Here is a 23,527-nt window from a genome sequence, read left to right on the forward strand (position 1 = left end):
GAACTGAACCCCTGCCAGGGATTTTAAAGAATGAGGCTGGGAGAGAGTTTGTTTTTTCCTCTGGTGCCTCTAAGCTTAAGCACAGTAAAACAAGAGGTATATATGGTTATATTCTTTTTTTTTTTTTTCCTGCTTTTTAGGGCTGCATCCCCAGGCTAGCGGTCAAACTGGAGCTACAGCTGCTGGCCTACACCACAGCCACAGCAACATGGGATCCAAGCCGCATCTCTGACCTATACCACAGCTCCAGGCACATCGGATCCTTAACCCACTGTGTGAGGCCAGGGATCAAACCTGCATCCTCATGGAAACTAGTCAGATTCAACAGGAACTCCCTGGTTATATTCTTTATGCCAGAAAAGCTGGGGGATCAGCTCTGAAATAATAGAAACCCAGGAAGATCAGGCAGCAAGATACTCGGCCAAAGCTACACTGTTCCAACTGTTGTAGTTGGGGTGTACGCCTGCACTTTTAGTGCCACCATGAATTAACTGTCCTCTCTTCTGGGATGTTAAGTATTCACTCAAAATTCAGATTTGGGACAGGACCAACTTGTCCAACTCTGGTCATGTGCCTGTGTTCTAACTGCTAACACACAAGGAGACTTCCGGTTTCTACTGTGGCTTGTGCTGGACCAGCTGGCTTCGGGGGGGGGGGGGGGAAGGGCCCAACTTCCTTCGAAGATCCATAGTGGGGGGCTCCCATCAAAGTAAAAGGGTATTCAGGTGCTGGGTAGCCAAAAGAACTGCACCACAATCCATCTCTCAGGCTGCACAATGCCACCATCTCTCCTCCACCAACAACCAAAACGCACTCATGCCATCACCAGAGGAGAACTGCTCAAAGTCAGCCATTGTATCTGATCCCAAGTCTAAATATGTGGGTGAGGGTCTCTTTGAGATAGGTTGGGACTTGGGACCTGGGGCCCTTTACTGCCGTGTTTGCATCTGGACAAACATCTCCTCTAGCAACAAAATAAAAAGAAACTGTAAGGGACTAACAATAACTGCATCTATGTGCAGCTGGGGCAAATTATGAAAAACAAAATACAAAAAGGCCAAAACCCAACTGTGACTTCTCAGCCACCAGGAGCAAAAGCAGGGTACTGCTCATGATCCCTGCAGCACCACCAAGGGGGTGGGCCCAGCCCAACCCACTCCTCTGCTCCTACCCTCACCCACTCAAGGACCAGCTGCCCCTCCTTCTCAGGAAGTAAGCAAGCAAGGGAAACTTACTTGTTTTCACTTCCTGGTGCTGCAGTAGGAGTCCCAAAAAAGCCTTGCCTGAATTCCTCATCTGGCCTCTTATCAATTTCTATTGATTAAAAAAAGTCCAGGGTGGGGGCATGTGCTTGGGTTGTGGGATGGAAATCCTGTGAAATTGGATTGTGATGATCATTGTACAACTACAAGTGTGATAAATTCATTGAGTAATTAAAAAAAAATTTTTTTTTTAAGTCCAAAACCCCTGGGAGTTCCCGTCGTGGCGCAGTGGTTAATGAATCCGACTAGGAACCATGAGGTTGCGGGTTCGGTCCCTGCCCTTGCTCAGTGGGTTAAGGATCCCGCGTTGCCGTGAGCTGTGGTGTAGGTTACAGACGCGGCTCGGATCCCTCATTGCTGTGGCTCTGGTGTAGGCCAGTGGCTACAGCTCCGATTCGACCCCTAGCCTGGGAACCTCCATATGCCGCAGGAGCGGCCCAAGAAATAGCAAAAAAAAAAAAAAATTAATTAAATTTAAAAATAAATAAATAAATAAAAGTCCAAAACCCTTGCTGGTGACACATTCTAAGTTTCATCACAATACTACCTCAATGTTGTATAGTATATAGATGAAATTTTAGAATTAATATCACCTGATATACTTTATTTATTTATTTATTTTGTCTTTTTGCCATTTCTTGAGGCACTCCTGCAGCATATGGAGATGCCCAGGCTAGGGATCCAATAGGAGCTGTAGCTGCTGGCCTACACCAGAGCCACAGCAACACGGGATCTGAGCTACGTCTGTGACCTACACCACAGCTCATGGCAACACCGGATCCTTAACCCACTGAGCAAGGGCAGGGACCGAACCCGCAACCTCATGGTTCCTAGTCGAATTCATTAACCAATGTGCCATGACGGGAGCTCCTCACCTGATATACTTTAAATACAATAATGAAGAGAAGGGAGATGAAAGAAAAGGTCAATTGATTAAAAAAAAAAAACCTTTACATTTCTAAACACAGCAAGAAAAGAAATACAAGTAGAGGCTACAATCCTCATTTCTGAAACTGGTAATGAGGCTTTCTTGGCATTTAGGATTCCTCAGCTCCAATATCCATTCCAGCCTTCCTCATTACCTTCTAGCTGGCCCAGATTCTTCCCTGGTGGGGTTAAACAAACCTTCATTCTTGAGGAGTCTGCCTTGGTGGGCCTGCCTGTACATCGTGCAGTTCTTTCCATTAGCTTGTATCCCTGGCTACCGGAGTGATGAGGTGCTCCGTGAAACCTCATGGGTTCCAGTTACACTGGTCTTCTGATAGTCAGGACCAGTCACCAGCCAACACTGTAACCTCCAGCGGCATGACACCACACCAACCTCAGCTGCCAGTTAATGGTAAGCTCTGCTGCAAATACTGCTCTCGAATATCTAAACCAGCTGCTTTAATAACAAAAAAAAATAGCTAACAATAGGGAAGAACCCCTGTATTCTATTACAAGTTAATCGCTAAAGGGATGTTGCCTATAAGCTCAAATTATACATAATGGCCCATCTCTGGGAGCCCTGCCTCCCAGGTAATGAGCTTTAAGCTAAAATAACTGTTTAGCTCACGGCATTTTGACCAGGCCCACCTGTGAATGACTGCAGGTAGGAAGAGATGAATACATCCCCTCCAGAGGCTGACCAGAATAGGAAATGTTTGAGTTGACTCCCTCTCCTTTTAGCATATAAGAAGCCTGAATTCTAATTCAGGCAAGATGGTTCTTTGCGACACATGTCCACTCTCTCCTCAATCTGCAGGCCTTCTGAGTAAGGTCACTATTCTTTGCCCCAACAACCTATCTCTCGATTTACTGGCTTATTGTGTGGCCAGTCGTGCGAGTTTGGACTCAACAACAATCTGAGTAAAAGGGGAGTACAAATTTTGAAGGAGAATCTTTGGGCATAATTTGAGAGATGCCTGGGAACTCCCATATGCTGCAAGTGCGGCCCTAAAAATAAAAATAAAATGCTCATATTCATCATATATTCTACCATTTCCATTTTCACCCTGAGATTTCCTTCCTAAGAAATCTTCCTCTCTTCCTTGCTTGCTTGCTTCCTTCCAATCTTTTGCTCCAACCTTGACTTATTATTCTTACCTTGGGCCTCCTACACTGTCACCTCCCTTCAGCAGAAACTTCACTCGTTATTTCTGGTTCAGGAAGATTCAAGACTTGTTGAAATAGAAAACAGCAACCAACATTGATATAAAATAACTGTAAGAACAAAGCAGTAATCAGCCCTTTTCGCTAATGACAATACATACAACCAAGAAGTAGGGGAAAACTGCAACACAGCACCCCTGACATAAATACCATTTGTGAGCAACTGAAGTTGTAAAGAATGTAAAACATTAGGTATTTAAAATTCAAAGAAGACACGGACATAAGACAGCTGAGAAATGAGGATCAATCGAGTCAGGAAAGAAAAAAAAAAGAAACAATAATATTGAGATATGAAAACTAAATTATATGGTGTCTAAGGGGAAATGGGTGCACCTAAGATTCAATAAGGAACATTAAGAAAAAAGGAGTTCCTGGTGCAGGTTAAGAACCCGACTAGTATCCATTAGGATGCACGCGTGATCCCTATCCTCACTCAGTGGGTTAAGGATCTGGCGTTGCCGTGAGCTGTGGTATAGGTCGCAGATGTGGCTCAGATCCCATCTTGTTGTGGCTGTGGCATAGGCTAGCAGCTGTAGCTCCAATTCAACCCTAGCCTGGGAACTTCCAAATGCCACAGGTATGACCAGAAAAAGAAAAAAAAAATTTCCAAAGATAAATTTGGAAAAGTAAAAATATCAGAGAAAAAAATAAGACAGAGATGGACAGAGCCAACGTATAATCATAGCCTCCAAAGAATAAAAATATAACAAAACTATAATGCAAGGAAATTTTCTGAAAATAAAACAAGATAAGAATTCTCGAAAGGAAACAGAAATGGACGAGTATCATTAGTCTCAGGGAAATGCAAATCAAAATCACAATGTAATATAACTGCATCCACTAGGATAGCTACAGTAAAGACGACAACTAATAACAAGTGTTGGTGAGGATGTAAGAAGTTGGAACCCTCAAACATTGCTATCAGGACTGTAAAATTGTGCAGCTACTTTGGAAAACCGTCTGGCAGCTCCTCAAATGGTTCAACATGGATTTAGCATATGATCCAGCAAGAGAGATGAAAACACATGTTCACACAAACACTTGTACATGAATGTTCATAGCAGCATTATTCATAATAGGCAAAAATGGAAACAACTCAAATATCCATCAACTGATGAATGGATAAATAAAATGGGGAATACCCATAAAATGGAATTTTTCTTTGGCAATGAAAAGGAATAAAGTATGGATGCATGCTACACAACAGAGATGAACCTTGAAAACACAATGCTAAGGGAAAAAAGCCGGTTACGAAAGACCACATATTAAATGATACCATTTATGTGAATGTCCAGAATAGGCAAATTTATAGAGACAAAGAATAGATTAGGGCTAAGGGAGTTGGCGATAATGGGAAGTAACTGATAATAGGTAATAAGCTTTTGTGGGTGATGAAATGTCTTAAAATTGATTGTGGTTGGAATACTACTCAGCCATAAAAAGAACAAAATAATGCCATTTGCAGCAACATAGATGGAACTAGAGACTCTCATCCTGAGTGAAGTCAGTCAGAAAGAGGGAGGCAAATACCATATATCACTTATATCTGCAATCTAATATATGACACAAGTGAACCTTTCCACAGAAAAGAAAATCATGGACTTGGAGAATAGACCTGTGGTTGCCAAGGGGCAAGGGAAAGAAGTGGGATGCATTGGAAGCTTGGGGTTAATAGATGCAGACTATTGCCTTTGGAATGGATTAGCAATGAGATCCTATTGTGTAGCACTGGGAACTATGTCTAGTCACTTATGATGGAGCATGACAATGTGAGAAAAAAGAATGTATACATGTATGTGTAACTGGGTCACCATGCTGTACAGTAGAAAAAAATAATAATGTACTGGGGAGATTAAAAAAAATTGATTGTGGTTATGGTTACCCAACTCCGTAAGTAAACTAAAAATTATGGAACTATACACTGTAAATGGGTGAACTATAATGGCAGATGAATTATATCTCAATTGAGCTTAAAAAATGGATACAGAGGTCAGCTTGAAAGAGTTTCTCACCAGCCAAATTTGGGACAATTTGTACATCAAAAAGAATAATGTTAACTGATTATAAGGATTTTAAAAACGAGTCCATCACAATTTTCAAATAAAAAACCATGCGAAAAAAGGAAGAAGAAAAATTAAACTTTCTTGAGTGATAAATGTACAAGCAATGATAGATAGGACAAATCACCATTTACAACCCCAAATGTAATAATTAACCATGTCAAGGATGGTGAATGGATGCTTAAACTATGGGGAAAAGGATATTCATACAGACTCTAAGCTTCATCCCACTGGTTACTTACTAATTATAAAAAGAAAGTTATATATTTATAAAGGAGAAATCGAGCAGTCACCACCATAACCAAGTGATCAAAATCATTAATAACGGGACCTCCAAACATATGCCCCCTAAGAAGACTTCTTTCCAAAAATGTTTAACCTAACCACAGGAAATACAGTGGTTTAATTTCCATAGGAAATACAGTGGATACTGGGACGCATTCAATACCACCGTCAGGAAATAACTGTCTCCAAAATATGGGATGTTCTATAAAACAATTGGCCTGGACTCTCCAGAAACGTCAACAGTATGAATAAACAGAAACAGATGGTATTGGAAAGAACTGGGCTATATTAAAATATACCAAATAGATAAAACAACCAAAAACAACATGGGAACCTCAACCAGACTCTGGAGCAGAAGAAAAAAGGGCTATAAAAATATTTGGGGGATAGTCAGGTAGAGTTGAATTTGAGCTGACATTAGGTAATTACAGCGCTTTTTTTTTTTTTTTTAATGGCTGCCCCTGTTCCAGGGCTGGGAATCGAACCCACACCACAGCACTGACACATCAGTGGCAACACCAGATCCTTAACCCAACAGGGAACTCTTTAGAGCATTATAATTAACACTGTAGTTATATAGGAAAATGCCCTCATTCTTAAGAGATGCGAGCTGAGTTAATTAGGGATGAAATGTCTTGATGTCTCTAACTTCTTTTTTAGTTACCAGCCAAAAAGTATACATGCTATATCTAATAAAGGTAGTAAAACGTTAACGATCAATGAATCCGTGGTTGGCCGTCTCTAAGATCACACTCAGTGAATCCTGCCCTTCTTTCCTGGAATCCACACTCTGTATAATGCCCTCCCCCTTCGGTGTGAGCTAGATTTTGTGCCTGGTTTCTACATGTGGCAGAAATGATGGGATGTCACCTCTGTGACTGGGCTGCAAAGACTGTGGCTTCTGTCTTTGACATTCTCTTCCTCACTGGCTCAGAGGGAAGCTGGCTGCTGTATTATGAACCACCCCAGGGAAGAGAAGCCCATGTGATAAGAACTGAGTGAGGTCTCCAGCCAACAGCCAGTGAGGAACCTAATCCTAACAACCACCACATGAGTGAACTTGGTCACAAATCTTTCCTCAGACCAGCCATCATGTGAGACTGCAGCCCAGTCAACACCTTGATTACAGGCTCCTGAGAGACCCTGAGCCAGAGACGCTCAGCTAAGTGGTTCCTGGGGTCCTGACCCATAGAAACTGTGACATGATAAATATTTGTCCCTTTAGGCAACTACGTTCTGGAGGAATTTGTTTCACAGCAATAGAAAACTGCTTCACTAAGTGAATGGTCTATCCATTGTATTCTTTCCATATTTGTACATTCACGGTTTTTATCATCACAGGGACAGTTTGGCCTGCACACTGCTGTTGGCACCATGGCCCTGCCTATGGATTGCTACCCCTGCTGACATTTGATGCTGCAGCAGTACATTATTTCTCAGCTGCTTCACTAGCAGGAACATCATGTGTCCAAGCTGCAGCTTGCAGGGAGTGGGGCCAGAAAGTACCCAACTCCCTCAGCTTCCACACGGAGATGTGTGGTCCTGTCTTCTGCCAGGACTCATACAATGGGGGAGGCTCCTCAAATAGGGAAGGTATTTGGATGCTGGGTAGACAAAAAAAAAAAAAAAAAGTGAGGAGGAGGCAGTGGAAGAGGAAAAGCGAAAAAGAAAGAAAAGAAAAGAAGGCAAGAGAAGGAAAGTGGGAAGGGAGGGAGGAGAGAGAAAAAACAGCTGCTACATTTTCTTCTACTTCTCTGCTCCCCAACTGTTTGGAAAGCTTACCTGCTGTAGGAGAGAAAGACACTCACAGAGAGTTCCTGACGAAGTAATTTAAATTCTTGGATATTCATGTGCACACAGAATGATGCCTGCCATTGCGGTAAGCAAAGGATGTTGCGGTTATCAAGCCATTAGACACCCAGGCCCATAAATGCACCCTAAGGGGATTCAGGAAAAAACACAATACTGGCCCTAGATAGATAAGGTGTATGTCAAAGGAGTAATTTCAGTGAGCCTAGACTCTTGCATCCTCCTGTACTTAGAAAAGTGCTAAATTCATTAACTTGAGATGTCTGATTTTCTTCAATTAACAGTAATCTTTTAATGTTCTACTTGGGTGTTTCTGTTTGTTGATTTCTTGTTTGGTCCCCTCCCCCCAGAAAAACTCCTGTATATCTTGGTTCCTCCCTTATCTCTTTGGAGCTGACAAGCTGTATCCCAGGCTTCAGTCCTCAGTAAGTGAACTAAATGAAACATAAATCTCCACTTTTGAGCTGTGCATATTTTTTCAGTCAGCATCACTAAGATAGCTCAGTTACTCTCTCTCCATTTCTACTGGTACTCTCCTGCCAGTACCAACCCCATCAGTCTGTGTCTCTTTAAAGCCCCAAAGAGATGATCTGGTTGTTTGGCTGGTCACTACTTAATAGAGGGTATCCTTGCTGGTCAGTGTTTCCACTTGAAACTATGTCAACAGGGCTAGACCGGCCGCTCGCATATAATACCCTCGGCAACAGGGAAAAAAAAAAAAAAAAGGAAAATGTAAAAGTTGTGACTTAAGTTTTATGCGGGGCAAAATGAGAACTCTAGCCCAGGAAACAGCCTCTCAGACAGCTCTGAGGAACTGCTCAGAAGAGGTGGGGCGGTGGAGTCTGTATATATGCGATTGCAGTGAAGGGGGAGGGACAGGTAAGCAAACCCACATTTTGGCAGAAGGTTGCTGCTCGTCACAAGGAGCAGATGTCTCCAACAATGATTTCAGTGCTTCTCCAGATATTAGAAGATGCAAGACATTAAGCTTATAAAAATCTTCTCCTAAAAATATCTAGGTCTCTGCAGAAGACCTGTGCTGCCAGTTTTTCAAAGAGCACAGAGCGCCTCATTCCTGACCCCCCCACCCACCCGCCCTGAACTTTTTTAAGGATGTGCTGCAGCTCAGAACTATGGTGGCTAGTGACTTCATTCTTGGAGAACCACATGGCTAGTGACAATTTTTAGTTGGTACCCTCCAGTCCATTCCTTTACCAGACACAACAACTTCTACAAAAGAGGGTTTAAACTGGGGGTTTCAGCAGGCATCTTGAGGCTTCTGGAAAGGGATAGTGTTGAGGAAGGAACTTTGCTTGGCCTTGAGAAATAAAATATTGCCTGTAACATCAGTAAGCAAAGGATGTCACTGCCATCAGTGACTGCAGCCACCTCCAAGGGTGAGAGCCCTGAGGGAACTGAGATTGCAAATAAGGAACGCCCCTTGATCTAACAGTCATGAGACTGCAGCCACCCTGACAGCGCAGCCTGAGGAAACTAAGGTGAGAAAACACAGTACACTGGCCCCAGAGAGCTGAGGTGCATCTCAAAGGAATGATATCAGTGAGCCCTGGCTCTTGCATCTTCTCATACATAGAAAAGCACTAAATTCTTTAATCTGAGAAATCCATTTTTTTTGTTTTTTGCTTTTTTGTTTTGTGGCTGTGTCTGTGGGGAGGTTCCCAGGCCAGGCACAAACCTGCACCATAGCAGTAACATAAGCCAGAGCAGTGAAAACACCAGATCCTTAACCTGCTGAGCCGCCAGGGAACCCCTGATTTTCTTCAATTAACAATCATTTTTTGGAGTTCTGCCCATGGCACAGTGGGTTAAAGAATCTGACTGTGGCAGCTCAGGTTGCTATAGAGGTCTGAGTTCAATCCCCAGCCCAGTGCAGTGCATAAAGGATCCAGTGTTGCTGCAGCTGTGGAGGGGATCACAGCTGTGGCACGGATTCAATCCCTGGCCAGGGGATTTCCATACACTGAGTGTGTGGCCATAAAAATTAAAAACAAACACAGACAATAATCTTTGGATGTTCTGCCTACCTGCCCTTTGTTGCAAAAACTCCTATCTCCTATATATCCGGGCTTCCCCTCGCCTCCTCGGAGCAGTGTTCTCAGGGTTATCTGAGGTGCTGTCTCCTGGGCTTGAAGGCCTAAGAATGTCCATCAAATAAAACATAACTCTCAACCTTTAGGCTGTGCTTTTTTTTTTTTTTTTTTTGGTCGACAGCCTATACATTCCATCTCGCTGACAGAAATAAGACATGCACAGAAGCAGCAGACTTGGGGTGAAAGGTGATCTTGGACAAAAAGTGAAAATGGTGTTGATTTGTGGTCATGTGAAGCAAAGGAGCTGAAGTTCAGGAATCAGGACTGGGGGGTGAAGATGGCAGAGTGGGTCATGTTGACATGCAAAAATTAATAAGCAGAAACCTCAAGAAAATAGCGTTTGGAGACCAGAGCGTGGTCTGCCACAACAGCAAAGCCCAGCAGGAAGAAGAAACATTCTTGGAGTTCCCGTCGTGGCTCAGTGGTTAACGAATCTGACTAGGAACCATGAAGTTGCAGGTTCGATCCCTGGCCTTGGAACCTCCATATGCCGCAGGAGCAGCTCAAGAAAAAGCAAAAAGACAACAACAACGACAACAAAAAAAGAAATATTCTTCTGTCCTGGCAAGAACCCAGCAGCAAAGAGCCGTGGACGCTAGTCTACCACAGCCCCCACTTCCTTTCCTTCTATGAAAGCGTCTCCTTCCTCGGCTGGGGGAATGTGCTCACCATTGTTGCAGACCCCAACTTGCCACTTTCAGCTGATCCTAAATAAAGCCGTCTTTGCTGGAGAAATATCTGGCAGTTCACTTGTTTTAGGTCAACAGACCTGATAGCAGAAAGCTTTAGACAGGAAAGAGCGTTCCATAGGCGTGGAAGAGACTGGAGAGCTGGGAAAGCCAAGGGCAGGTGACGTCATAATTTCTATTCCTTCAACCATTTTCACCTCTTCCCCCTCCTCAAGCCTGCAGCAGGCTCTGTGTTTACTTTTCTCTGGGGAGATTTGTGGCAGGATGAAAGAAGTTGCCTAAAAACATTCCTTTCCTGGCTTTGTTTTCAAAAGCCTAACCCCACTGCCCACAGCGACTTGGTACACCTGTGCCTTGGGGAGAGGCGGCGGAAATGGCTCTGAGGCAAACCTGAGCAGAGGCACTGCTGTGTTTCCCCCAGAATAAAAGACCTTCGCTGGCTGAGGGAAGGGTCCAGGCTCCTGCAATAGCCAGGGCCTGGGCCCTGCTCTCCGATGACACCCCAGGGGCTGGCCAGACCTCAGAGGCAACAGTGAGGGGTTCCCAACCTCACCGGATCTCCACATGTCCCAAGGGTGGCATGAGAGTGAGTGGCAATTAGAGCTGAGGCAATTCACAGAAGTAGAGGAATTACTGATTGAAAGGGAATTATTGATTAAAGGGTTTTTTTGGGCTGCTCAGTGGCATATGGTGTTCCCAGGCCAAGGATCAGATCTGAGTTGTGACCCAAGCTGCCACAACCCTGGATCCGTAACCCACTGTCCTGGGTGGGGGATGATGATGCATCCTAGCACTGAAGAGATGCCACCAATTCCATTGCGCCACAGTGGGAACTCCAAAAGGGTATAGATATTTTTAAGGGTCTTGATACATACAGCTCAAATGTCCTCTGGATGGGTTGTGCCTTTTCAGACTTAGATTTTAAAACTAGGACCTCTCCTCAGCAAGGCATGGCGAGAGACTGGAAACCTGTTAGGAGGATCCTGCTTGCTGTATCTCACAGGAGACACGAGGAAAAGCCAAAGTAAGATGATGGCAGTAGGGAAAGAGGAAGGGACAAATCCCAGTGTCATTTAGGAGGTGATGATATCAGTAAACCGTCTCAGCCTGTCAGTAAAGGAGAGAGAGTAGCCGAGAGCACCTTACCAATTTCCAGCTTTAAAACCTGGGTAGATGGAAATTCTATCAACCAGGTAGCAGGGTGGTTTGGTGGAAAGAGACTGTGCCATGGATATAACTGCCCCAGTTCAAATCCCAGGCTCTCCCCACACCCCAATCAGCTGTGCAGCCTTGGGCAGTTTACTGAAAAAGCTCTGAGCCCATGTGCCTAGATTTCCTCACTTGTGAAGTGGCCACAGTAACATCTGTCAGTCTCCTGGGTTACTGTGAGGATTAGATGTGAAAAGGTTTTCAAGCACCTGGCCCATTGTGGCTTTGAAGAAATGAAGAAAACTAATATGGATAGAAGAGGATATAGAATAAAGAATACATGTCATTTGTCCAAACGACCCAACTGAAAAATGGGAAGACCTAAACAGACATTTCTCCAAAGAAGACAGTCTTTGAGAGATAACCAATAGGCACATGAAAAAATGCTCCAACATCACATCAATTATTAGGGAAATGCAAATCAAAACTACAATGAAGTACCACTTCGCACTGGTTAGAATGGCCATCATTAATAAGTCTGTAAATAACAAATGCTGGAGAAGGTGTGGAGAAAAGGGAACCCTTTTATACTGCTGGTGAGAATGCAAATTGGTACAACCACTATGGAAAACACTATGAAAACACTCAGAAAACTAAATATAGAACTACCATATAATCTAGCAATCCCACTCCTGGACATACTTGGACAAAACTTTCATTGAAAAATATACTCCTGTGCTCATCAGCACTATTCACAATAGCCAAGACATGGAAATGACCTAAATGTCCATTGACAGATGAATGGATTAAAGAGATGTGGTACATATACACAATGGAACACTACTCAGCCACAAAAAAGAACAAAATAATATCATTTGTGGCAACATGGATGGAGCTAGAGACTCTCATACTAAGCAAAGTTAAGTCAGAAAGAGAAAGACAAATACCATATGATATCACTTATATCTGGAATCTAATATATGGCCCAAATGAACCTGTCTACAGAATAGAAACATACTCATGGTCATGGAGAATAGACTTGTGGTTGCCAAGGGGGCTGGGGTAGGGAGTGGGATGGATGTGGGCGTTTGGGGTTAGTAGATACAAACCATTACATTTATAATAGATAAGCAATGAGGTCCTGCTGTATAGCACAGTCTTCTTGGATAGACCATGATAGAAGATAATATAAGAAAGGGAATGTATATATGTATGACTGGGTCACTTGGCTGTATAGCAGAAATTGGCACATTGTAAGTCAACTATACTTTAATTTAAAAAAGAACAATATGTAGTTTAAGAGAAATTGTGTTTAAGATGTCTGCATGAGATTCCATGCAGCAGACTCTATCTTGGTTCTTGGTATGCTTTTTTGGTTTTTTTGTTTGTTTTGTTTTGTTTTGTTTTTTTAAGGGCCGCAACCCGGGCATATGGAGATTCCCAGGCTAGGGGTCGAATCCAAGCGGTAGCCACTGGCCTATGCTACAGCAACACCCGGAGCGGAGCCACGTCTGCTACCTACACCACAGCTCACTGCAACACAGGATCCCTAACCCACTGAGTGAGGCCAGGGATTGTACCTGCATCCTCATGGATGCTAGTCAGATTCATTTTCGTTAAGCCACAACGGGAACTCCTTGATAAAATTTTTTAAGAGACCTAGAGGTATGAGACCAACTAGCAAAGAGAGGGTGATGATTCTGCTGACCTTGGGATTCTCAAGATTGTCAAGTGGTGCAGTTCTCAAGTATGACCACAAGGTGGAGTCTGTTTTGTTGCAAAAGCTGCTTAGACTGGCAAACATTCACCAAGCACCTTCTCTGTGCTGGCTCACCTTGCTGAAGCTTCCTGACTTGTACAGTGGGGGCTGCAGCTTAACAGGAGGGCAGTGAGTTTCTCTTTACACCAGGGGAGAGGTTGAGGTCTTGACTACTGAGGGACATTTTCCTTCCAGGAGGGTCACTGATAAATCTAACCAGGTGCAGAATGAGTTCCCTAGGAGCTTGAAGTACTCTTCTATTTCTGCAAATGCACTTAGGAAAAAGGGGGCATTTAACAGGACTTGAGGAATTTCCTGGGGCTTTCTACCAAAGCTCTTCCTCGCCCTCCATTTCTTAAAAAAAAAAAAAAAAGAAAGAAAAGAAAAAGAGGACACTGACTCATTTGAAAAAAGCCAATCTGACCAAAGGCACAGATCTTTCCTGTAGAGAGTGTTGGGGGACAGCAAACCTATCTATAATAAAATGCCTTATTAATAGGAATTACACTGTTATCAGCATTATTAATTTAAATATGTATTGAAAAAGATGAATTTATGAGTTAAAATCCAAACAGCAACTTTAGTCCTAAATCCCATCATCCCTTTTGGGGGTGTGCAGGTTGATAATTTTTTCCCCTTTACCTACATTAAACCCTGCAATCCCCAGTATTAGTCTAATCCCTTTAAGTAAAAAGAGGTCATGGCTTTAAATCATGAACAGTCTCAATTTAACCATTAATATGTCAGTCCTAAGTAATCAGAACTCCAAACATGATTTTAAGTCTTCTCCCTTCTCCCTACAAGGGCGAACTAGGCAGTGTGGTGTACAGGGGAAGAAGTCATCTGTCTCCTCCTGCCCCGCCCCCCCACCCTGCCCTCTGCTCCAGCCCCACCCCCTCCACCCCAGCTTCTCACCTCTGCCTTTTGGACCTTTAGGATTACAAGAGCTAGGATGGGAGGGGCCAGGTACGTTTTGACTCGACTCGAACTGCAGCAGGATGACTTCATGCTCTCTAGTCTGGAGGTGTTTAAAGCTGATTTTCTCAAGGGGTCTCTTTCAAGAACCCTAACACTGATGGTGTTTCACCTGAGTTCTCTTGACCTGGGAATTCACCAGTTTCTTTGCTCCCTACACTGCCCCTAAGAATCCACTTTGGTCTTATTTTGGCTGAGGTTCCATTGCTCCTCTAGATGGCCCCATTAGTGGTTGTCTAACACAACTCCACGGGCTCCATCTCTCTCTCTCGGGTACCATCGGGTCCATGGGACATACACTCACCCCCATGGCCTGATATACTGGGCATGCATGCCCATCCCAGCAGCAGCAACTCTTCCTCTTTCTTCTCCCAAATCAGCCGACCTCTTGCCTCTAGATTTCCTGAGCAAGGGAGATATTCCTCTCTTATCTCCATAGCTGCAGGGGACACGCAGAGCTTCCCAAGGGCTCTGCTTGAAGTCCCTTGTCACTTAGTCTGGGCAAAGGGAGGCTCTGGCCCACCCCATCATTCAGGGTCCAGTCAGGAGACAGAAACCGCATCAGTTATTTTAACCAAGGAAATTGAACATGAAGACCTGTCAACAAGATACTGAAGAACCGAAAAAGCAAAAGAGCATTAAGGAATGGAGTGGCAGGAAGCCACTACCATGCCTAAGGCTGAGCACACAGAGAAGCCCCTGGAATTATTTAAATGGAGCAAGAAGCTTGTTGGAAGGGCCTATGGGGCTGAAACTCAGACCTATGAGGAAGGGGGTGCCAGCCAGCTGGTGCTGAATGCCTGAGGGGCTGTGATTGGTTGGATCAAACAGAGGTGAAAAAATATGGAAACTGGAATCGACTGTTGGTACTGGAACAAACTGTTGCTGCTGAGGTATAAAGCATGGCTAGGGTGGTGGGGACAGGAACAGTAAGCAGACAGGAAAAAGCCCTTCTTCCTCCTCCAGCCTTGGGATCTCCAATAAGGGCAGAGGCTTAAAGGAGCAGCTGGCAAAGGAGGGTCCCCACCTAGGGTCACAAAGACTAGAGCAGAGGGTGGGTTTGAAGCAGAGAGACCTGGGCTGCCTCCCTTCTTTATTACTCTAAAGAAATGCTGCAGGAAATCTTTCTTCTTGTCCAACCGCCAGTACTTTTTGATACATTCAACCTGGGTAATTTGTCTTACAGATGTCAGCCCTCTACTTTGAAAATCCTACAGATTAGTTTGACTCACAACTCACGTTAGTATCCAAAATCTACTGGATTTTGGTGCCTCCATTGAAACTTCTAATTTACATCAATAAAATAATAACAGCTAAATTTAACAGGCATTGACTATGCACCAGGCAGCACTAGGCAATTTACATATTAATAAATCTCATTTAATTGCCAACAGTTTTATTACCGTCATTAAATACTCTTATTGCTATTCATGTATCGTCATTTTATAGTGAAGAAACTGAGACGCACAGAGATTAAGGAACTTGCCTAAGCCTATACAATCAGTAAGCGATGGAGCCAAGGTTTGAACCCAAGCAGTCTGGTTCTACAACCTGCACTCTTCATCACCGGTTAGATTACATCGCAGACTAATTGTATGTGCCTTCCCCTCACCCAACTAATATGATGAAGCCCTAAGCCCCAGGGTGGGTGTTATTTGGAGGAAGAAAGTAATAAAGGTAAAATGGGATCATAAAAGCCGGGGACCCTGATCTGATAGGATTAGTGTCCTTAAAAAAGAGACAATGGTGGGAGTTCCCATCGTGGCTCAGTGGTTAACAAATCCGACTATGAACCATGAGGTTGCATGTTCCATCCCTAGCCTTGCTCAGTGGGTTAACAATCAGCGTTGCCCTGAGTTGTGGTGTAGGTTGCAGACGCGGCTCGGATCCCGCGTTGCTGTGGCTCTGGCGTAGGCTGGGAGCTACAGCTCCGAGCTCCGATTCGACCCCTAGCCTGGGAACCTCCATATGCCGTGGGAGCGGCCCAAGAAATGGCAAAAAAGACAAAAAATAAAAATAAAATAAAATAAAGTGCCTGAATCTATTTAAAAAAAAAGAGAGAGAGAGACAATGGAGCACGTGAGCTCTTGCTGGAGGCGCTGAGGAAGGACCAGGTGAGCACGTGGCAAGGAGGCAGCCGTGCATAGGCTGGAAAGGAAACCTTACCAGAAACCAAAGTCACCAGCTCCCAGATCTTGGACTTCCTGGCCTCCACAATTGGGAAAATTAATTTCTGTGATTTAAGCCACCCAGTCTGTGGTAATTTGTTACAGCTGCCTCAATAGGCTGTTACAGACATATAGTTTTATTACACATATTATATAAGAAATATTATATATTATAGTTTACTCATTTTCAAGGGAATAATTGTATTAGAAAAAATGCATCATTACTAGTCCTCAACTAATTTCATTTCTCTTATATATTTTTAAAATTTATTTTATTGTAGTTGATTTACAATGTACTAATTTCTGCTATACACCAGTGATTCAGTTATATATGTATATACATCCTTTTTCATATTCCTTTCCAATATTTATAAGAGAATATTGAATATACTTCCCTGTCTATACAGTAGGACTTGTTGTTTATGCATCCTATATATATATATATTCTGCTAAACTCAAACTCCCAACCATCCTTCCCCAACCCTCTTCCCCTTGACAACCATAAGTCTGTTCTCTGTTTGTGAGTCTGTTTCTGTTTAGTAGATAAGTTCATCTACGTCATATTTTATATTCCACGTGTAAGTGATATTGTTTGCCTTTCTCTTTCTCATCTTCACTTAGTATGATAATCTCTAGGTCCTTTCATATTGCTGCAAATGGCACTATATCATTCTTTTTGGCCATGCCTTCAGCATGTGGAAATTCCTGGGCCAGGGATCAAACCTGTGTCACAGCTGTAACTAGAGCCACAGCAGTGACAATGCCAAATCCTTAACCCACTGAACCACAAGAGAACTCTTATTTATTTCTTTTTTACAGCTGAGTTGTATTCCACTGTATATATGTACCACATCTTTATCCATTCATCTGACAATGACCATTTAGGCTGTTTCTATGTCTTTACTATTGTAAATAGTACTGCAGTGAAAACTGGGGTGCATGTATCTTTTTGAATTATAGTTTTGTCTGTGTATATGGCCAGGAATGGGATTGTTGGATCATATGTTAGTTTTATATTTAGTTTTCCGAGGAACCTCCATAGTGGCTGCACCACTTCACATTCCCACCAACCGTGTGGAGGGTTCTCTTTTCTCCACACCATCTCCAGCATTTATTATGTGTGGATTTTTAAATGATGGCCATTTTCACTGGTGTGACCATTTCTCTCCTATTTTGACGGTCAGACTGTTTCCTTCCACTCCTGTAAGTAAAGAGCTGAGTCAGGGGTATGAGGCAAGGTGATGTCCGTTCAGAACACCCAGCATCCTCAGCACGAGGACTCACCCTCAGGTGTGCTGCTGACTGCTGCAATGAGTTTGACAGTCAGGTGGGCAACCGTCTGGTGCTTCCCAGGACGACACAATAAATACATGGGAATGGCTCAAGCCAGGCAGAGCCAGGATTAGACTCCCGGCAGCCACAGAGCCCTCAGTCTAGCTCTGCAGGGAGTCCTAGCTAGCCCCTTTCCCCTGCCTAGTGGTGACTGATTTTTCAAGCTATCAACTTCATCACAATTACAGGTACCAGCTCAGTGGCCCCCTCCCCAAAGTACCCCAAAGAAGCCATAAAAAAAAAAAAACTATTATAAGCACATTTCAACTTTCTAGGCCTCACTGTTGCCAACTGCAAGAGCTCCCAGACGCTCGACCTGGAAGTTCTAGAACCTTCACTCTATAGACCCAACTTCCAGTATCATCTCCTAATACTTCTCTTCTTCACCTGTAAGTTCTAGCCACCTGCCTATCCAAATATAGATCCTTAAACATGCCCCTCATTTTTCCACCTTGGTCTTGCTTATCTGTTCCCTATTTCTCAAAAGTCCTTTCCTCATTTCTCCTTGTTCCAATCTCAGTCATGCTCAAAAATTTATTGTTATTTGTAAAGGTTATGTTTCAGGTAACATTCGAACAATACAGAGAGGGAGTTCCCCTGTGGCTCAGTGGGTTAAGGATCCAGCACTGTCACTGCAGTAGCTCTGGTTACTGCAATGGCACAGGTTCGATTCTTGACCCTGGGAACTTCACATGCTATGGGTGCAGCCAAAATAAATAAATAAATAAAGGGAATGTGCTGGCTCGTATAACTGAGAAATACAGCTAGCTTCAGGTGATGCCTGATCCAGCAACTCAACACCACTAGTGACCTGGTTTTGCTCTCACCTTCTAATCTGTCTTTTGCACGGTCAGCTTGTCTCCAGCCACCTACCCCCGCACCTCCCTGTTGGCTCCCTCTCCCCTCTCCTAGGAGTAGTAGGTGGGCTCCATGTCTCCTTTTTGCCTTTCCATGTCTTTCTATTCTTCTCCATGTTGCTCAGTGCCCCTGCAGGCTGACCTGGATTACAATAGTGGGCTCCTCTGCTCTCTGCCTTCCATTCGGGTTGGGTCAGTGTGGAGCACCAGCAAGAGCTCAGCAGATGGTGGGGGTGTTTATCAAACCTCTGTCTTTTGTAGCACAAACCACAGATAGCCTCCATCCTTCCCCATGGGGTGACAGAGTCCACACAGCACTTGCTGTCTCTGCAGTCCAGTAACTACCCTCTGCGGGTCCTGAGTGATAATGGTCCTGAAATACTTACTATTCCTTGAGTCTTCCCTTCACCTTGTTCCTACCTTTGTAAACAGTCCATTACTTAATCACTCCTCGAACTGCCCCATTAGAGTGTGCTGTCTGTTTCCTGCTGAGACCTTGACTTAGAGCAGGTGTTCCCCTTACACGATAGCAAAATGGTTTGTGATAGCCCCAAAGCACGCAGCTTCACTTCAGGCCACTCAAGGGAGTGAGCAGTTCTCATTGAGCTGCTTCAATAGAAGGAAGACAAAGCTTCTTGCCTATAAGCCCAGCAAATATCTTGACATTCTTTGGCTTCCACTGTACACCCCACTCCTGAACCCATCACTGTGGTGGTGATGGCGATGGGGGCGGTGATGGTGGTGATGAGAATGGGAATATGCTGACCCACTTAAACAAAAGAGTCCTCTCTGGTCCTGAGGTTGGGGTCATTTCAACCTAAACTCTGTGACTGAAACAGATGAGGGCTGACTCCCTCAAAACAAAAGCAAGGTGTGACAGTCCCAAATGGAAAGAGGAGGGACTGCAGCACCCATCCCCCGCAAGAGCCATCTCCTTCTTTGAAGCCTGTGATGGTAAAGTTTACGTGTTGACTTGACCAGGCTGAGGGATGCCCAAAGAGCGAGTAAAACATTATTTCCGGGTGTGGCCGTGAGGCATTTTCTAGAAGAGATGAGTATTTGCACAGGTAGACTGAGTAACACATAGTCTCTATCTCCTACTGGTTCTGTTTCTCTGGAGAACCCTGATAACACAAAGCCTGTCCTTAGTTCCCCAACAGGAGATGAAACAATGGCCAGTGTGATAGGTGTGGTTCCTGCCCTCGTGGAGCTTACTTCCAGGGTAGTTGGGGAGACAATTAAATACACAAATAAAAAATAATTATACGTTATGCTAAGTGCCAGAAAGGAAACAAACGAAGTGTTGGGAGAAGCAAAATATTGATGACCTACTTTAGATCAAGTGGTCAGGGAAAGCTCCTTGGAGCAGGTGACAGTTAGCGGAGGCTGGGGAGCCAAGGAATCAACAAGGGCAAGGGGAAGGCAGGAATTCCAGGCATCCTGATAAGCACAGGCTTGCGAATGGGTAAGTGTCAGGGGCATGAGGAGACTACAGGAGGCCTGGTGGCTGGAGTGAGGTGGGCAAGGGGTAGAGTTGCTTGGATGAGGCGGGAGAGGCAGCGAGGCTTCCTGGACCAGGGTGTGGACTCCATTCTGGGTGCAGAGAGGAGCCGCTGAAGGATTTTAAGCAGGGGTAAGCTTTACTCCAATTCCCATCTCTCTCTCTCTTTTTTTTTTTTTTTTAAACAGGGCCACACCTGCAACATATGGAAGTTCCCGGGCTAGGAGCTGAATCAGAGCTTCAGCTGCCAGCCTAAACCACAGCCACACCAGATCTGAGCTGCATCTGCGACCTATGCTGCAGCTTGTGGCAATGCTGGATCCTTAACCCACTCAGCAAGGCCAAGGATAGAACCCACATCCTTACAGAAACAATATCACATTCTTAACACACTGAGCCATGATGGGAACTCCCCAACTCACATCTTGAGATCACTCTAGAAAAAGGGGCACTCATTTGGAACTTGCTGCAGGAGTCTAGGTGAGAGAGGGCAGAGACCCAGACAGGTGCCAGCTGTGGGATGGAGAAACCAAGCAAACCCGAGATCTACTTTAGAGGTACCATCAGCAGGATTGTTTTATTCTAGGCAGGCAGTGGGTGGGCGGAGGTGAAAGCAGAAGCAGCAGCAGGTGGACGGGTCCTCAGTTGCAGGCCTGGGTCCTGAGTGGCAGTGATGGGGGAGGGAATCAGGAGTGCCCAGCAGGGCCACTCTGCATCTCGGATCCTAACCACAAATTCCAACAAGAGTCTGGTTGGCTCCCTTTGGGTCAAGCACCCCCCTGGTCTATTAGCTACGCTGAGCTGGAGGAAGGTACACAAGAGTGGACAAGGGCCTGCCTAAATTGGCTAGCAATCTTTTAAAAGGTGCAAATAAGCATGCAAATAACCTACAAAGCATGATAAGGCCTGGGATAGACACACTGGGGTATCCTCCCAGCCCACCAGCCATTCATTCCTCTTTCTCTCCAATCTGGTTCAGCTGCCCAATCTGGCCCCCGGGGGAAGGCCAGCTGTAGCTAAAGGCAGAAAGAGACTCCGATGTGAGAAAACAAACAAGAGCAACAATAAGGTGGAGAGCAAGGTGGAGTATGTCCTTAGACATGTCTCTGGTTTGGGGTCCAAAGATTTGACAAACCCAAGATGAGTTTTGCGTACTCTGATTTCTCACCGACTCCCAAGTTACTTCAACATTTATACATGCACTAATACATCATTTATACACGAATAAATCTACACAGTGTCTTTTCCCCCCACGTATTGGAATAACTTTTATTTACTGTCTTTTTTTTAGGGCTGCACCTGTGGCATATGGAGGTTCCCAGGCTAGGGGTCTAATCGGAGCTGTAGCCACTGGCCTACACCAGAGCCACAGCAAAGCAGGATCCGAGCCTCGTCTGGGACCTACACCACAGCTCACGGCAACGCGGGATCCTTAAACCACTGAGCGAGGCCAGGGATCGAACCTGCAACCTCATGGTTCCTAGTTGGATTCGTTAACCACTGAGCCACGATGGGAACTCCTCAGAATAACTTTTAAAAATAGGTTTCAAGTTACTTTATGGATCTCTTTAAATTTTCTGCCTGCTTGGAAAGCCCTCTGAGTCCATGGAAACTTATCCATGAATCCTTATTTATAAACCACCGGGTACTCTGGGACACTGATATTGGCTAATTCACTGGTACGAATGGTTTCTCTCTGTCTAGCTGAGAGAAATACATGTACAACATAGACCTCAGGTTTACCCACCTCCTCTTTTTTTAATTTCTCCAATACATTATTTTTTTTCTACTGTACAGCATGGTGACCCGGTTACACATACATGTACACATTCTTTTTTCTCCCATTATCATGCTCTATCATAAGTGACTAGACATAGTTCCCAGTGCTACACAGCAGGATCTCATTGCTAATCCATTCCAAAGGCAATAGTCTGCACCTATTAACCCCAAGCTCCCAATCCACCCCACTCCCCGCTTTCCACTTGGTAACTACATGTACATTCTCCAAGTCCATGATTTTCTTTTCTGTGGAAAGGGTCATTTGTGCCATATATTAGAGTCCAGATATAAGTGATAACATAAGGTATTTGTCTTTCTCTTTCTGACTTACTTCACTCAGCATGAGAGTCTCTAGTTCCATCCATGTTGCTGCAGTCCTCTTTCTATCTTAAATGATTATTCACTGCTGTTCCACTGGGTGACCTGGACAAATGACTTGTAAAATGGCACCTGTAACTGTGCCAACCTCACTGGGTTGTTCTGAGGATTAAATGGGATGATCTGTGTAAGCCACTTAGCATAGGGCCTGGCACATGGTAAACCAAGCACTCAATCACTGTTGGCAGCTAGTGACGTGGAAGAAATAGAGTATCTCTGAATGTGACCATGGAGTGGGTCTCCAGCACATAGTGTGACGTGAGAAAAGCAAGGCAGAGACAATTAAACAGAAAATGCAATCATATTAAATATATAAAACACTAAATATATATACTTATATATACACTTGTATTTCAAAACCAAATAATTAACCAATAAAATCTTGGAGTTCCCGTCGTGGCGCAGTGGTTAACGAATCTGACTAGGAACCATGAGGTTGCGGGTTCGGTCCCTGCCCTTGCTCAGTGGGTTAACGATCTGGCGTTGCCGTGAGCTGTGGTGTAGGTTGCAGATGCGGCTCGGATCCCGCGTTGCTGTGGCTCTGGTGTAGGCCGGTGGCTACAGCTCCAATTAGACCCCTAGCCTAGGAACCTCCATATGCTGTGGAAGTGGCCCAAGAAATAACAAATAGACAAAAAAAATAAAAATAAAAAAATAAAAATGTTCTTTCTTTAAAAAAAAAAAAATTAACCAATAAAATCTTGAAATGATGACCGATGGGGATAAAGGGAACAGGGTCATGTGGGAGGAGGAAGACAGAGAGAGAAGGCAGAGTTCTCTGAAAATAACTTCATTTGTGGATTAGACTTTGGAGTCATGTAGATAATTTACATAATTATAAAATAACATTCTAAAATGTTAGTCATCTCTAAAAGTAAAAACAAACAAACAAAATTCACTTTTGGGGATAACGACCCAGAAAAGGAACTCTACTAAGTGACTGTAAAACATAGTAATTTACGTGTACATCCCCAGTTGGCAAAAAAGAGCAGCCAAAATGGAAGTATTAAGCTATGGAAGTAATCAGGGTTGTTTTGGCCAGGTTCGCAGCATGTGGAAATTCTGGGGCCAGGGACTGAACCCGTGCCACAGCAGTGACAACGCCAGGTCCTAAACCCACTGCACCACCAGGGAACTCCCAAGTAATCTATTTTTTGCTAGCAGAATTGTTATTCTGAGATCCTTATGCATTTGTTCTTTTATGATAAAGCAGTACAAGATGTGACATTGTAATTCTGGCACAGAATACAAGGAGACTAAAT

The sequence above is a fragment of the Phacochoerus africanus genome, chromosome 5, assembly GCF_016906955.1.
Source record: "Phacochoerus africanus isolate WHEZ1 chromosome 5, ROS_Pafr_v1, whole genome shotgun sequence".
NCBI classification, from domain to species: Eukaryota; Metazoa; Chordata; class Mammalia; order Artiodactyla; family Suidae; genus Phacochoerus; species Phacochoerus africanus.